Source organism: Argopecten irradians, chromosome 5 (genome assembly GCF_041381155.1).
Source record: "Argopecten irradians isolate NY chromosome 5, Ai_NY, whole genome shotgun sequence".
NCBI lineage: Eukaryota > Metazoa > Mollusca > Bivalvia > Pectinida > Pectinidae > Argopecten > Argopecten irradians.
The window spans coordinates 4,055,646-4,071,139 of record NC_091138.1 but is presented as its reverse complement, the minus strand read 5'-3'; the positions used below and the strand labels follow the sequence as shown (position 1 = coordinate 4,071,139).

At 39.9% G+C, this 15,494-nt stretch overlaps 1 protein-coding gene across 1 annotated transcript in view; it reads right to left on the bottom strand.

Moving 5' to 3' along the window:
* Positions 1–15,222, bottom strand: part of LOC138322681 (protein qui-1-like) — a 116,935-nt gene extending 101,713 nt beyond the window's left edge. Inside the window, exon 1 of the mRNA XM_069266714.1 lies at positions 14,919–15,222. The gene's annotated coding sequence lies outside the window, so the exon portion shown is untranslated. The remainder of the gene's footprint in view (positions 1–14,918) is intronic.
* Between the last annotated feature and the right edge of the window lie 272 nt (positions 15,223–15,494).

Below are 15,494 nucleotides of genomic sequence, written 5' to 3'. Positions count from 1 at the left end.
GTTGTATCAGATCGACTGTTTGTCAGAGCACCTGCTGTATTAAATCGGCTGTTTATCAAAGCGTCTGCTGTATCAGATCGACTGTTTATCAGAGTACCTGCTGTATCAGATCGACTGTTTATCAGAGTACCTGCTGTATCAGATCGACTGTTTATCAAAGCGCCTGCTGTATCAGATCGACTGTTTATCAGAGCACCTGCTGTATCAGATCGACTGTTTATCAGATCGACTTTTTTATCAAAGCGCCCGCTGTATCAGATCGACTTTTTATCAAAGCGTCTGCTGTATCAGATCGACTTTTTATCAAAGCGTCTGCTGTATCAGATCGACTGTTTATCAATGCGCCTGCTGAATCAGATGGACTGTTTATCAAAGCGCCTGCTGTATCAGATAGACTGTTTATCAGATCGACTTTTTATCAAAGCGTCTGCTGTATCAGATCGACTTTTTATCAAAGCGTCTGCTGTATCAGATCGACTGTTTATCAATGCGCTTGCTGAAACAGATCGACTGTTTATCAGATCGACTTTTTATCAAAGCGTCTGCTGTATCAGATCGACTTTTTATCAAAGCGTCTGCTGTATCAGATCGACTGTTTATCAATGCGCCTGCTGAATCAGATCGACTGTTTATCTGTTTATCAAAGCGCCTGCTGTATTAGATCGACTGTTTATCAGAGCGATTTCTGTATCTAGTCATATTGCTATGATAGTTGGCACAGTCCTTTTATGAGCACGCTTTTGTTGAAACTATCTGAGAATGTTTTCTTTATCGGGACGATTTCATTCTTAAGATTTTTCTTTTGTATTCCCCAACATCTACAGATGCTGCTTTTGCCTTTCTTATTTTAACAAATACTATTTATGTTGTGTATCTAACCAATCAAATATTCTCCAGCGTCAGATGATACCCTAGGGAATAAGTTTGTAGGAGACTATCAATTGTCTTTTTTGTCACGAACCATTTTACTGTGAACCATTTTCACAGTAACTTTATTTATATTTACATATAATCGCTCTATTGTACTTTACGTAGAATATCTTTATGGAGAATTATTATCACGAATTCTGATCGCCCACGAAATACGCGACAATATGTTGTTTACAATATTACATACATAAACAGTAACTTCATCACCCTAACGTGTTTTTAATAATCAGTATGTCAGCCAATTATCAATGGTAATCACTGTCAATAATGGCAACGTATTTATATATCTTATGTGAGAAGGTTCGTTATCAGTGTCAAAGGTCAAACAAATCACATAACACCATTGTAAAGTTCTGAGAAGCAGCAGAATAAAAGGAAATATATTCACATCAGCTGATGAATGCCGCAATCAAGATTCATTCATCAGCTCCATCGGACTTGATGAATTCAATAAACTCGTCAGTAATGTATTCAATTTATCACGTGGATGAATTACTATATCAATTATGCATCAGGAGAGGAGTCTTCCTCTGATAGCAGATATTAAATGACGCTGTATTCAGAAAGGCAGGGACAATATTAAACCAAGTGGTCAAACTGTCTGCGGCCAGGCCACACGATCACCGACCTCCCGATCATCTCTGTGTGTGCCGTTCACTAATACCGGATTACAGGGCCGTCTTCAGCACTAATTCCCTGTCAATAAACCGTGTTTCTCGCTACAGTTGTAATGTGCATTGTTATCACGGAACAAGAGCTTCTCATCCTGCTCCATTGGAAATTCATTCCATGGCCATTTTTGGCATTTTAACAATTCGAGGACTCGGAAATATACAACGACTAAGCCTGGCACTCATTACATTGTAACAGGAAAATTAATATCCGACAATAGAGCATGACCATTGAATGTTACCACTGTTTCAGGCTTATAATAAACGTGTTTAAATTGACAGCAAAATAGTTTCCAACAAAGCCTACGCACATGTCAATATATTATGACGGATGACTGTTGGACCTTTATAAACCCAAAACGACAGTCATCTTCTTAATTGTAGTAAAGTTATATTTTGCTAAACTTCCCTATCTACAACATAACTTTTTAAGTATGTTTATTATAATGAGTGTTCTGTAGTATAACGTGTCTCCATGCGATAAACAGACCGTTAGTCTACCTTGTAGTATAACGTGTCCCCATGTAATAGACAGACCGTTAGCCTACCTTGTAGTATAATGTGTCTCCATGCGATAGACAGACTGTTAGTCTACCTTGTAGTATAACGTCCCTCCATGCGATAGACAGACCGTTAGTCTACCTTGTAGAATAACGTGTCTCCATGCGATAAACAGACCGTTAGCCTACCTTGTAGTATAACGTGTCTCCATGCGATAAACAGACCGTTAGCCTACCTTGTAGTATAACGTGTTTCCATGTGATAGACATACCGTTAGACTACCTTGTAGAATAACGTGTCTCCATGTGATAGACAGACCGTTAGTCTACCTTGTAGTATAACGTGTTTCCATGTGATAGACATACCGTTAGACTACCTTGTAGAATAACGTGTCTCCATGTGATAGACAGACCGTTAGTCTACCTTGTAGTATAACGTGTCTCCATATGATAGACAGACCGTCAGCCTACCTTGTAGTATAACGTGTCTCCATGCGATAAACATACCGTTAGACTACCTTGTAGTATAACGTGTCTCCATGCGATAGACAGACCGTTAGCCTTCCTTGTAGTATCACGTGTCTCCATGTGATAGACAAACCGTTAGTCTACCTTGTAGTATAACGTGTCTCCATGCGATAAACAGACCGTTAGCCTACCTTGTAGTATAACGTGTTTCCATGTGATAGACATACCGTTAGACTACCTTGTAGAATAACGTGTCTCCATGTGATAGACAGACCGTTAGTCTACCTTGTAGTATAACGTGTCTCCATGTGATAGACAGACCGTCAGCCTACCTTGTAGTATAACGTGTCTCCATGCGATAAACATACCGTTAGACTACCTTGTAGTATAACGTCCCTCCATGCGATAGACAGACCGTTAGCCTTCCTTGTAGTATAACGTGTCTCCATGTGATAGACAAACCGTTAGTCTACCTTGTAGTATAACGTGTCTCCATGTGATAGACAGACTGTTAGACTACCTTGTAGTTTAACGTGTCTCCATGTGATAGACAGACTGTTAGCCTTCCTTGTAGTATAACGTGTCTCCATGTGATAGACAGACTGTTAGTCTACCTTGTAGTATAACGTGTCTCCATGTGATAGACAGACCGTTAGCCTTCCTTGTAGTATAACGTGTCTCCATGTGATAGACAGACTGTTAGCCTTCCTTGTAGTATAACGTGTCTCCATGTGATAGACAGACTGTTAGACTACCTTGTAGTTTAACGTGTCTCCATGTGATAGACAGACCGTTAGCCTTCCTTGTAGTATAACGTGTCTCCATGTGATAGACAGACTGTTAGACTACCTTGTAGTTTAACGTGTCTCCATGTGATAGACAGACCGTTAGCCTTCCTTGTAGTATAACGTGTCTCCATGTGATAGACAGACTGTTAGTCTACCTTGTAGTATAACGTGTCTCCATGTGATAGACAGACTGTTAGACTACCTTGTAGTTTAACGTGTCTCCATGTGATAGACAGACTGTTAGACTACCTTGTAGTATAACGTGTCTCCATGTGATAGACAGACTGTTAGTCTACCTTGTAGTTTAACGTGTCTCCATGTGATAGACAGACTGTTAGACTACCTTGTAGTATAATGTGTCTCCATGCGATAGACAGACTGTTAGTCTACCTTGTAGTATAACGTGTCTCCATGTGATAGACAGACTGTTAGTCTACCTTGTAGTATAACGTGTCTCCATGTGATAGACAGACTGTTAGTCTACCTTGTAGTATAACGTGTCTCCATGTGATAGACAGACAGACTGTTAGACTACCTTGTAGTATAACGTGTCTCCATGTGATAGACAGACTGTTAGTCTACCTTGTAGTATAACGTGTCTCCATGTGATAGACAGACTGTTAGTCTACCTTGTAGTATAACGTGTCTCCATGTGATAGACAGACTGTTAGTCTACCTTGTAGTATAACGTGTCTCCATGTGATAGACAGACTGTTAGTCTACCTTGTAGTATAACGTGTCTCCATGTGATAGACAGACTGTTAGTCTACCTTGTAGTATAACGTGTCTCCATGTGATAGACAGACTGTTAGTCTACCTTGTAGTATAACGTGTCTCCATGTGATAGACAGACTGTTAGTCTACCTTGTAGTATAACGTGTCTCCATGTGATAGACAGACTGTTAGTCTACCTTGTAGTATAACGTGTCTCCATATGATAGACAGACCGTCAGCCTACCTTGTAGTATAACGTGTCTCCATGTGATAGACAGACTGTTAGACTACCTTGTAGTATAACGTGTCTCCATATGATAGACAGACCGTCAGCCTACCTTGTAGTATAACGTGTCTCCATGTGATAGACAGACTGTTAGACTACCTTGTAGTATAACGTGTCTCCATGTGATAGACAGACTGTTAGTCTACCTTGTAGTATAACGTGTCTCCATGTGATAGACAGACTGTTAGACTACCTTGTAGTATAACGTGTCTCCATGTGATAGACAGACTGTTAGACTACCTTGTAGTTTAACGTGTCTCCATGTGATAGACAGACTGTTAGTCTACCTTGTAGTATAACGTGTCTCCATGTGATAGACAGACTGTTAGTCTACCTTGTAGTATAACGTGTCTCCATGTGATAGACAGACTGTTAGACTACCTTGTAGTATAACGTGTCTCCATGTGATAGACAGACTGTTAGTCTACCTTGTAGTATAACGTGTCTCCATGTGATAGACAGACTGTTAGTCTACCTTGTAGTATAAACGTGTCTCCATGTGATAGACAGACTGTTAGTCTACCTTGTAGTATAACGTGTCTCCATGTGATAGACAGACTGTTAGTCTACCTTGTAGTATAACGTGTCTCCATGTGATAGACAGACTGTTAGTCTACCTTGTAGTATAACGTGTCTCCATGTGATAGACAGACTGTTAGCCTACCTTGTAGTATAACGTGTCTCCATGTGATAGACAGACCGTCAGCCTACCTTGTAGTATAACGTGTCTCCATGTGATAGACAGACTGTTAGTCTACCTTGTAGTTTAACGTGTCTCCATGTGATAGACAGACTGTTAGCCTACCTTGTAGTATAACGTGTCTCCATGTGATAGACAGACCGTCAGCCTACCTTGTAGTATAACGTGTCTCCATGTGATAGACAGACTGTTAGTCTACCTTGTAGTATAACGTGTCTCCATGTGATAGACAGACTGTTAGTCTACCTTGTAGTATAACGTGTCTCCATGTGATAGACAGACTGTTAGTCTACCTTGTAGTATAACGTGTCTCCATGTGATAGACAGACTGTTAGTCTACCTTGTAGTATAACGTGTCTCCATGTGATAGACAGACCGTTAGCCTACCTTGTAGTATAACGTGTCTCCATGTGATAGACAGACCGTCAGCCTACCTTGTAGTATAACGTGTCTCCATGTGATAGACAGACTGTTAGTCTACCTTGTAGTATAACGTGTCTCCATGTGATAGACAGACTGTTAGTCTACCTTGTAGTATAACGTGTCTCCATGTGATAGACAGACCGTCAGCCTACCTTGTAGTATAACGTGTCTCCATGTGATAGACAGACCGTCAGCCTACCTTGTAGTATAACGTGTCTCCATGTGATAGACAGACTGTTAGACTACCTTGTAGTATAACGTGTCTCCATGTGATAGACAGACTGTTAGTCTACCTTGTAGTTTAACGTGTCTCCATGTGATAGACAGACTGTTAGTCTACCTTGTAGTATAACGTGTCTCCATGTGATAGACAGACCGTCAGCCTACCTTGTAGTATAACGTGTCTCCATGTGATAGACAGACCGTCAGTCTACCTTGTAGTATAACGTGTCTCCATGTGATAGACAGACTGTTAGACTACCTTGTAGTATAACGTGTCTCCATGTGATAGACAGACTGTTAGTCTACCTTGTAGTTTAACGTGTCTCCATGTGATAGACAGACTGTTAGTCTACCTTGTAGTATAACGTGTCTCCATGTGATAGACAGACCGTCAGCCTACCTTGTAGTATAACGTGTCTCCATGTGATAGACAGACTGTTAGTCTACCTTGTAGTATAACGTGTCTCCATGTGATAGACAGACTGTTAGTCTACCTTGTAGTATAACGTGTCTCCATGTGATAGACAGACTGTTAGTCTACCTTGTAGTTTAACGTGTCTCCATGTGATAGACAGACTGTTAGTCTACCTTGTAGTATAACGTGTCTCCATGTGATAGACAGACTGTTAGTCTACCTTGTAGTATAACGTGTCTCCATGTGATAGACAGACTGTTAGTCTACCTAGACATAGATGTTACACAGTGAGTGGTTGATGAATATTGAATTTATTCCACAATAATTCAATTTTGCTTGTTGCGAGCATTTTCATTGGCTTAAAAATTTACTTTATTGGCCCATAATGGAAAAAATGGCGTCGCCGTTTGTAACGTTGCTTCTAATTGGTTGAGATGACGGCGTAATGATTTCATAGACAAAAAAGTCCCAAAGTGAAACCTGAATATTGAAGAGATTATCTTTAGTAAATTGAATTACAAGGATTAATTTGAATAGATTTTTCATGTTATGGAGATATAACACGAAAATCTGAGTGTACTCCCATCATAAACCGCTTCGCGGTTTATTTAGAGTACACTTAGATTTTTGTGTTATATCTCCATAACATAAAAAATCTATTCAAGTTAATCTTTAACGAGTAAGTTATTTTTTTAAAAGTTAAAAAAGACACGAGCTTTAGCGAGTGTCTTTAGTAACTTTTAAAAAATCACTTACGAGTGTGGAATAAAGTCAATAATCAACAACCAAGAGTAGTGTGACCTGTTTCTACCACAATCACATTCGTTTTTAGCCGATAGAAATACGCCAGGGATACTGTAACGTGTATTTACCGAAATATGCAAATAAGGTGTAGTAATATTTTCATCAGCAAAAAGACACTAACTAGTATTCAAAATTCAGGGTTTGATAAGGAATCCATCAATATCAAATTCTTCTAATTGGGAATAGTTTTAGGGTTAAATAATACTCATTTAACGTCTTATTAAGGTAGCAGACCAGAGAAGAACAGCCTAGTCCCGGTCTATATTTTTATTAAGTGGGAAGCCCATGTTTTGAGCCATGCATAAAAAATTAAAAATCAAATATATTCTGGAATTGGTACATCCAATATGGAGGGTTTGATTTAAGTTTCCATTTTTTTTTTCAAAAATAAACATGACAAAAATGGGTTAGAGATTACAATTCTGGGCTCCTCCGGAAGTGCGTCTTGACCGGAAATGCTAACTTTTCTTTAAGGAAAATCCATGGTGCGGGTTTAGGCAAAAATATTGAACAAGAGGCCCAGAGGGCCTGTATCGCTCACCTGGTTTGTAATGCTATGTAATGTTCTGAATATAAGTTCATTGTTTCTTTTCTAAAGGAATTTGAATATTTACCTCTAATTCCCCTATAGGGCCCCACTCTTTCTGCTCCAGGGGGTCAAAGCCAAAATTTATAAGAATTCTGTTAACCTGCCCCAGGGGGTTCAGGGTCACCATTTATGCAAAATCTTATCCCCTTCCCCTAAGGAAGTTTCTGGCCAAATTTGGTTACAATCCATGCAGAACTCTAGGACAAGTAGCGATTTTTAGGGTTTACCTCTATTTCCCCTATTGGGCCCCGCCCCTCCTGCCCCCAGGGGGGTCAGAGCCAAAATTTATACAAGTTTTGTTTCCCTTCCCCAAAGGATGTTTGTGGCCAAATTTGGTTACAATCAATGCAGAACTCTAGGACAAGTAGCGATTTATAGGATTTACCTCTATTTCCCCTATTGGGCCCGCCCCTCCTACTCCCGGGGGGTCAGAGCCAAAATTTATACAAGTTCTGTTCCCCTTCCCCCAAGGATGTTTCTGGCCAAATTTGGTTACAATCCATCCAGAACGCTAGGATAAGTAGCGATTTATAGGATTTACTTCTATTTCCCCTATTGGGCCTCGCCCCTCCTGCCCCCCGGGGGGTCAGAGTCAAAATTTATACAAGTTCTGTTCCCCTTCCCCCAAGGATGTTTCTGGCCAAATTTGGTTACAATCCATCCAGAACGCTAGGATAAGTAGCGATTTATAGGATTTACTTCTATTTCCCCTATTGGGCCTCGCCCCTCCTGCCCCCCGGGGGGTCAGAGTCAAAATTTATACAAGTTCTGTTCCCCTTCCCCCAAGGATGTTTCTGGCCAAATTTGGTTACAATCCATGCTGAACTCTAGGACAAGTAGCGATTTATAGGATTTACTTCTATTACCCCTATTGGGCCCCATCCCTCCTGCCCAAGGGGGGTCAGGGTCACCATTTATGCAAAATCTGATCCCCTTCCCCTAAGAAAGTTTCTGGCCTTATTTGGTTGCAATCCATGCAGAACTCTAGGACAAGTAGCGTTTTATAGGATTTACCTCTATTACCCCTATTGGGCCCCACCCCTCCTGCCCCAGGGGGGTCAGGGTCACCATTTATGCAAAATCTGATCCCCTTCCCCTAAGGAAGTTTCTGGCCAAATTTGGTTGCAATCCATGCAGAACTCTGGGACAGGTAGCGATTTATAGGATTTACCTCTATTACCCCTATTGGGCCCCGCCCCTCCTGCCCCAGGGGGTTCAGGGTCACCATTTATGCAAAATCTGATCCCCTTCCCCTAAGGAAGTTTCTGACCGAATTCGGTTAAAATCCATGCAAAACTCTAGGACAAGTAGCGATTTAAAGGAAATGTTGACGGACGGACGGACGACGGACGACGGACGCCGCGCCATGGCGTTAGCTCACCTGGCGTTAGCTCACCTGGCCCGACCTGGCCTGACACAATCGACCTATGAAATAAATAAGCTTATTTTGCCATTGTGATAGAAGTGCTCACTTTAAGGCAGGTCTTAAGAAAAAAAATGAGTACAATTTTCTGCAATTTTGGGCTAAAAATCATGATATTTTGCAATTTTTCAGGTATTTTTTGGTTGTTACCATGGTATTCACATGCATAAATAAGCGCAGAATATGGCCAAAACTATATCAAAATATCAAATTGTACTTGCAAAAGTTGTGCTAATATATATACTTTTGTATTTTTTACAGTTAACGACTATATTTATAATTCTAAAGCATACGCCTTATTTTCATAGATAGTCCAAATCTACCGTTTTCTGCTAAGTTAGTTCAAATCTTCATAGTTGCTTTCAGAAAATAAAACTCAATGTCTGACTACATGTATACATGTAAAAGCATTCGCGCGACACTGCATCGTCTATTTCCCGCCAGATAATCATCAAGCCATTACCATCAAGATCAATTTCGTTTTATACACGTTAAATCTAGGAAAACTCATCAGTAAAATATTGTCCGTCAAGATGTATTATTAGTACTTAAGGTCAATTTAACATGTATGAAAACGTCAAGTATTTTGACACAACGACCACGACGCATACGCTTCCCAACAGCAGATTTGGATGTCAAGCGGCGATCACAACATAGAATGACGTCATTTGATCATTGATGACGTTGACAATGATGACGTGACACTGAGAAAAAAGTGTTTCGGTCAAAGTTCACCGTGTCAGCTAATCAAAATGCGTAAAAAGTTGATATAACGTGTGTTATAAACAAATTGTTAATCAACAGCTGCAGTGTTTATTCAATGTCCTGAGAGTTGAATAACACCGCCTATCGTGGTAGAAAAACCTTTAGCCTATACCTTGTGGTGTTACTGTGTCTCCTTGCGATAGACAGACATTTAGTTTACCTTGCAGTGTTACTGTGGCTCCATGCGATAGACAGAATGTTTGCCTACCTTGTAGTAACGTGTATCCATGCGATAGACAGAACTTTAGCCGACCCTGTAGTGTTACTGTGTCTCTATGCGATAGACAGAACTTTAGCCGACCTTGTAGTGTTACTGTGTCTCTATGCGATAGACAGAACTTTAGCCTACCTTGTAGTGTTACTTTGTCTCTATGCGATAGATATACCTTTAGCCTATACCTTCTAGTATAACGTGTTTCTATGCGATAGATAGACCTTTTGCCTACCTGGTAGTGTGGCTGTGTCTTCTTGCGATTGACAGACCTTTAATTCGAACACTATATACTGGCCCTTGAAGTCGGTCAATGATTTTATAAATTTGACTTTTTAATATATGTAGAGTATTTGCTTCAAGCAAACCTGTGAACTCAGAAGAAAAATTTTGGAAATTTTAGTCATTTTGATCCTGTTTTGCCCCGCCCCTCTGGTCCCCCTGGTTCAGCGAGGACTGATAGAGATGCTAAAACGCTATATCTCATGCTCATTATTCTAAGAAAGTTTGACTTATTTCATATGAAAATTAGCAAATAATGTTCATAAATGTGCTTTTCCTATATTTTTACTAAGGTAAACTTGACCCCCTCCCTAGGGGGAAACGTGAGACCCCAGGGTCATATAATTCACAAAATTTATAAAACACCTTAAGACCTTTCAATTTGTAAAGCGTATTTGATTCTACCATTTCCGGAATTTTAGTAGAAATTTTTGAACTTTTAGCCTATCTGACCCCGTTTGACCCCGCCCCTTAGGCCCCTGGGGGTCAGTCATGGAAAATTTGTTTATAGGATCTGATGGCCATTTTATACTGATAACTCTGACTTCATTTGACTCATTTCCTATTGCTCAAAAATGTGTTTTCCCTAAATAAATTATAGTAAACTTACCCCCTCAACCCCCTCCCCAGAGGGAAACGAGAGAACCCAGGGTCAATTTTAGTCAATTTTACCCCTTTTGACCCCTCCCACAGCCCCCTGGGGTTTGGGGACCATATAACTCACATTGATTGGACTTATGCCTTAGAAGGCTTTGCAAACCATCGTTCAACTTGCTAAACGTAAACTGTTTACGGACATAGGACGGACGACGGACGACGACGGATAAAAAGCGATTACAATAGCTCACTTGAGATTTCGTCTCAGGTGATCTTAAAAGGTAGGGTCAGATTTATGGTCTCACCATGTGAATTTCGTACAGCTATCTGTTTTATATTTGCTAGGTAAAATCCAATTTAAAGTGCATTCAAATTCGTTTCATATAGGAAGTCTTGGAAACATTACTCAAAGTATGTTTAATCAATAAAATTTCCGATAATTGAAAAAGTTTGGATTGATAAAAGACAAATGAACGAGTGCAGGAAATATCGCATAATGGCACCTTCTAATGTGACATTACAATCTTGAAAATGGTGTCATAATAATGTCAAAAATAAGATTTAATTCAGTTTTAACCTGCAATAGATGAACTATGTAAGAGGCCCGGTCCCACTGAAGAGGGGATTAATTACGAATGAACTGAGTTTACAAATTTCAGCCGTTCGTTGTCATTCACAACAAAATTGGCAAAAAAATAACAATGGAGGGGTATCACTTTGGGCCGTTTTACGGCCACTCAGGGATAAGCCAAATATTTTGCATGAAGATACATTAGGGTCAGCTGCATATTGTATGCTATTCAGAATAACTTATTTTTTCTGTGCTCATGGTAATTTTAGAGGTCAAAGGTCAAAGTGTGAAAATTCAAATTCTCATTGTTTAAGTCCTAATTACTTAAATATTAGAACAGAGATAAAATTTTGCAGATGTTGCCTGTTACTATTGGGTTTGTGAAGTTCAGCTAAGAAAACTGATGAAAAGTTCAAAAAGTAGGTCACAGTGACATTGTTAAGCATTTATTCTATTTTACCATTAAAAACTTTAATATTTTTGCTGAAAACTAGGATTTTTCAAAGATTTGATAGCCTGCAATTTATGTTAAGTACTGCATAAGGATCTTGACATGACCTGCTTAAAGTGAACAGTCGGGCAAGGATGGCTAAAGTCGGTAAAAATGGTGTGAATGTATCCAGTATAACTTCTTATGAAATAGAAAAATAAAATCTCTCGTCAAAATCTGTCTGCGTACGAAGAAATTAATTTAAATTATAGCAATCCTAAAACGTCCTCCCGGCTGACTATGACCGTGGTTACATTTCCACGCAGCCTCGCTTTCAATGCTTCCAACTTTCTTTATTTCAGTGGTCAGAACTGGGAAACGTAAGCAGAACTTGACCGTCGTATTAAAATGTGAGAACTTTTGGAAGGCCAATGAACGCATTTAGACTGGTTTTCTTTGCCCGACTATTCACTTTAAGATAATCACATCCTATGGTTACAATGGCTAGGTCACGTGCATAAATTAGGTCATATTTAATAAATGGTATCATTTGTCCACTTAGCATATGCTGTTTTCCCATGTTTAAAGTAGGATTTTGAATTATTTAGGCTTGTTTTATGAGCCTAATTTCAAGCAACGCCTTCACTGAGATTATGCCTGCTGCCCCACTGCATGATCATGAAAGAAGACTAAATTTGGAATTCTCCAATATTCCGGTTATGTAAGAAACAATTACGAATATTTAACGCATATATTGAGAAAATAGGTCGTAAGTATTGCGATTTTTACGAAATCATTACGGATCTATTGATAATGCATTGCGCAAGTGCAGCGGTAAGAGCGATTGTGTTGCGCATGTTGGGCATCTGAATCGAGGGGGTACAAGAAGCGCATTCGATCCCACTTTTCACAACAAAAAGACTGCAACAGAGATGATCAGACTGCATCTCCTATCCTACCTCCTCTAGATACAAACAAGGTCCAGTCTGTTTGAAACTCAAATCAAAACAGACAAAGTTTTCTTTTCTGTTTTTGAAACAGTTGCTTGGCTTGAACATGTACAGTATGTTGCCGAGGACCCATTACTACAACTCTACTTCTAGACAGACTAGAAATAATAGGCAGATATGTGACCCATTGCTACAACTCTACTTCTAGACAGACTAGAAATAATAGGCAGATATGTCGATTTCTGCCGAGGACCCATTGCTACAACTCTACTTCTAGACAGACTAGAAATAATAGGCAGATATGTCGATTTCTGCCGAGGACCCATTGCTACAGCTCTACTTCTAGACAGACTAGAAATAATAGGCAGATATGTCGATTTCTGCCGAGGACCCATTGCTACAACTCTACTTCTAGACAGACTAGAAATAATAGGCAGATATGTCGATTTCTGCAGAGGACCCATTGCTACAACTCTACTTCTAGACAGACTAGAAATAATAGGCAGATATGTCGATTTCTGCTGAGGACCCATTGCTACAACTCTACTTCTAGACAGACTAGAAATAATAGGCAGATATGTCGATTTCTGCTGAGGACCCATTGCTACAACTCTACTTCTAGACAGACTAGAAATAATAGGCAGATATGTCGATTTCTGCCGAGGACCCATTGCTACAGCTCTACTTCTAGACAGACTAGAAATAATAGGCAGATATGTCGATTTCTGCCGAGGACCCATTACTACAACTCTACTTCTAGACAGACTAGAAATAATAGGCAGATATGTCGATTTCTGCCGAGGACCCATTGCTACAGCTCTACTTCTAGACAGACTAGAAATAATAGGCAGATATGTCGATTTCTGCCGAGGACCCATTGCTACAGCTCTACTTCTAGACAGACTAGAAATAATAGGCAGATATGTCGATTTCTGCCGAGGACCCATTGCTACAACTCTACTTCTAGACAGACTAGAAATAATAGGCAGATATGTCGATTTATGCCGAGGACCCAATGCTACAACTCTACTTCTAGACAGACTAGAAATAATAGGCAGATATGTCGATTTCTGCCGAGGACCCATTGCTACAACTCTACTTCTAGACAAACTAGAAATAATAGACAGATATGTCGATTTCTGCCGAGGACCCATTGTTACAACTCTACTTCTAGACAGACTAGAAATAATAGGCAGATATGTCGATTTCTGCCGAGGACCCATTGCTACAACTCTACTTCTACACAGACTAGAAATAATAGGCAGATATGTCGATTTCTGCTGAGGACCCATTGCTACAGCTCTACTTCTAGACAGACTAGAAATAATAGGCAGATATGTCGATTTCTGCCGAGGACCCATTGCTACAACTCTACTTCTAGACAGACTAGAAATAATAGGCAGATATGTCGATTTCTGCCGAGGACCCATTGCTACAACTCTACTTCTAGACAGACTAGAAATAATAGGCAGATATGTCGATTTCTGCCATATTTATACAGTGGTTTTGGTTTATGCAACACGTTTGTTATGCATTCGCAAATTGTTCTCAAATCAAATGCTAAACAGACGTAATATAAACTCTTAACTAAGTATGCATTCGCTACAAATTACTTTAATTCGTAATGTCGACGTGAAAGATACGATACATATTCGTTTTACAAACTGTCTCTGTTCGCTATCAAGTCGCAAAACCCTGTCAGTTACGGATAACAACGAATAACAGCGAATATACAGCGCATATACTAAGCATGAATTGAGTATATATTGCGTACGAATAGCGTATGTGATGCGAATGATTTCCGCGAACAAAATTTTGTGCAGTTCAAAAAACCTGGGAACGGAAAAACATGCCATTGCGGACAATTGCGGACGTGTGCGGATATTGAGCGGCCGATACAAGTACGATTTACGACTATTGCGTATGTTCAGCGAATATCAGCCATTTTTGTGCGCAATGCATTCGCAAATCTTTCTAAACGCCAGTGGGACCGGGCCTAAGTAATCTTAAAGAGAATCGTTATAATATAGAACTACATAACACCCCTTCCAAATGAAAAGTTGAGGTTGTCTGCCGTGATATTTCAGATTTTTGAATGATACATCCGATTAGAAGTTGAGGTTGTCTGCCGTGATATTTCAGATTTTTGAATGATAATCATCCGATTAGATCCACTTACCTCTCAGCTGTCAATCCGATCGTTATTAAGACTTCTAGACATAGGATACTCCCTCGGTGTCAATTGTAATGTTATGGATGTCTACAAAGTTTACAATGCCTGATGGATTGCTTGATCGCCATGGTAACGAATTGGACTGTCGCGCGATATACTTGGTGTATTAGTCCTGGACTTTGGTAGGATTTGGCGCAATCATTGGATCCGGAAGTGCTGCCGATTATTAGTGACCGCTGTGAGTTTGAAAATGGCCATTAGTGTGTAGACTGACAGAATCATCTCTCGGTCATTTCTTCAATAATCCGCGGACATTAATCAACGCGTGTATTGTTTCAAGCTGCCATCGTCCTATAGAAATCCCAAACAGCAGGAGATCGATACGGTGTGTAGGGTGTTGGATCGGTGACGAACACGTGGATAACACACGGGTTACCGTGTAACATCTTCTACCGTAACAGATTTCAGATTGTCTCACAGAGACAGCGGTTATATACAGATTCTTATCAATGCTTTTAGCTGAATCAAGCGTAGTACCACTATGTTAGGTTTTATTGTCTTAAACAATGCTCTCGAAAGGTT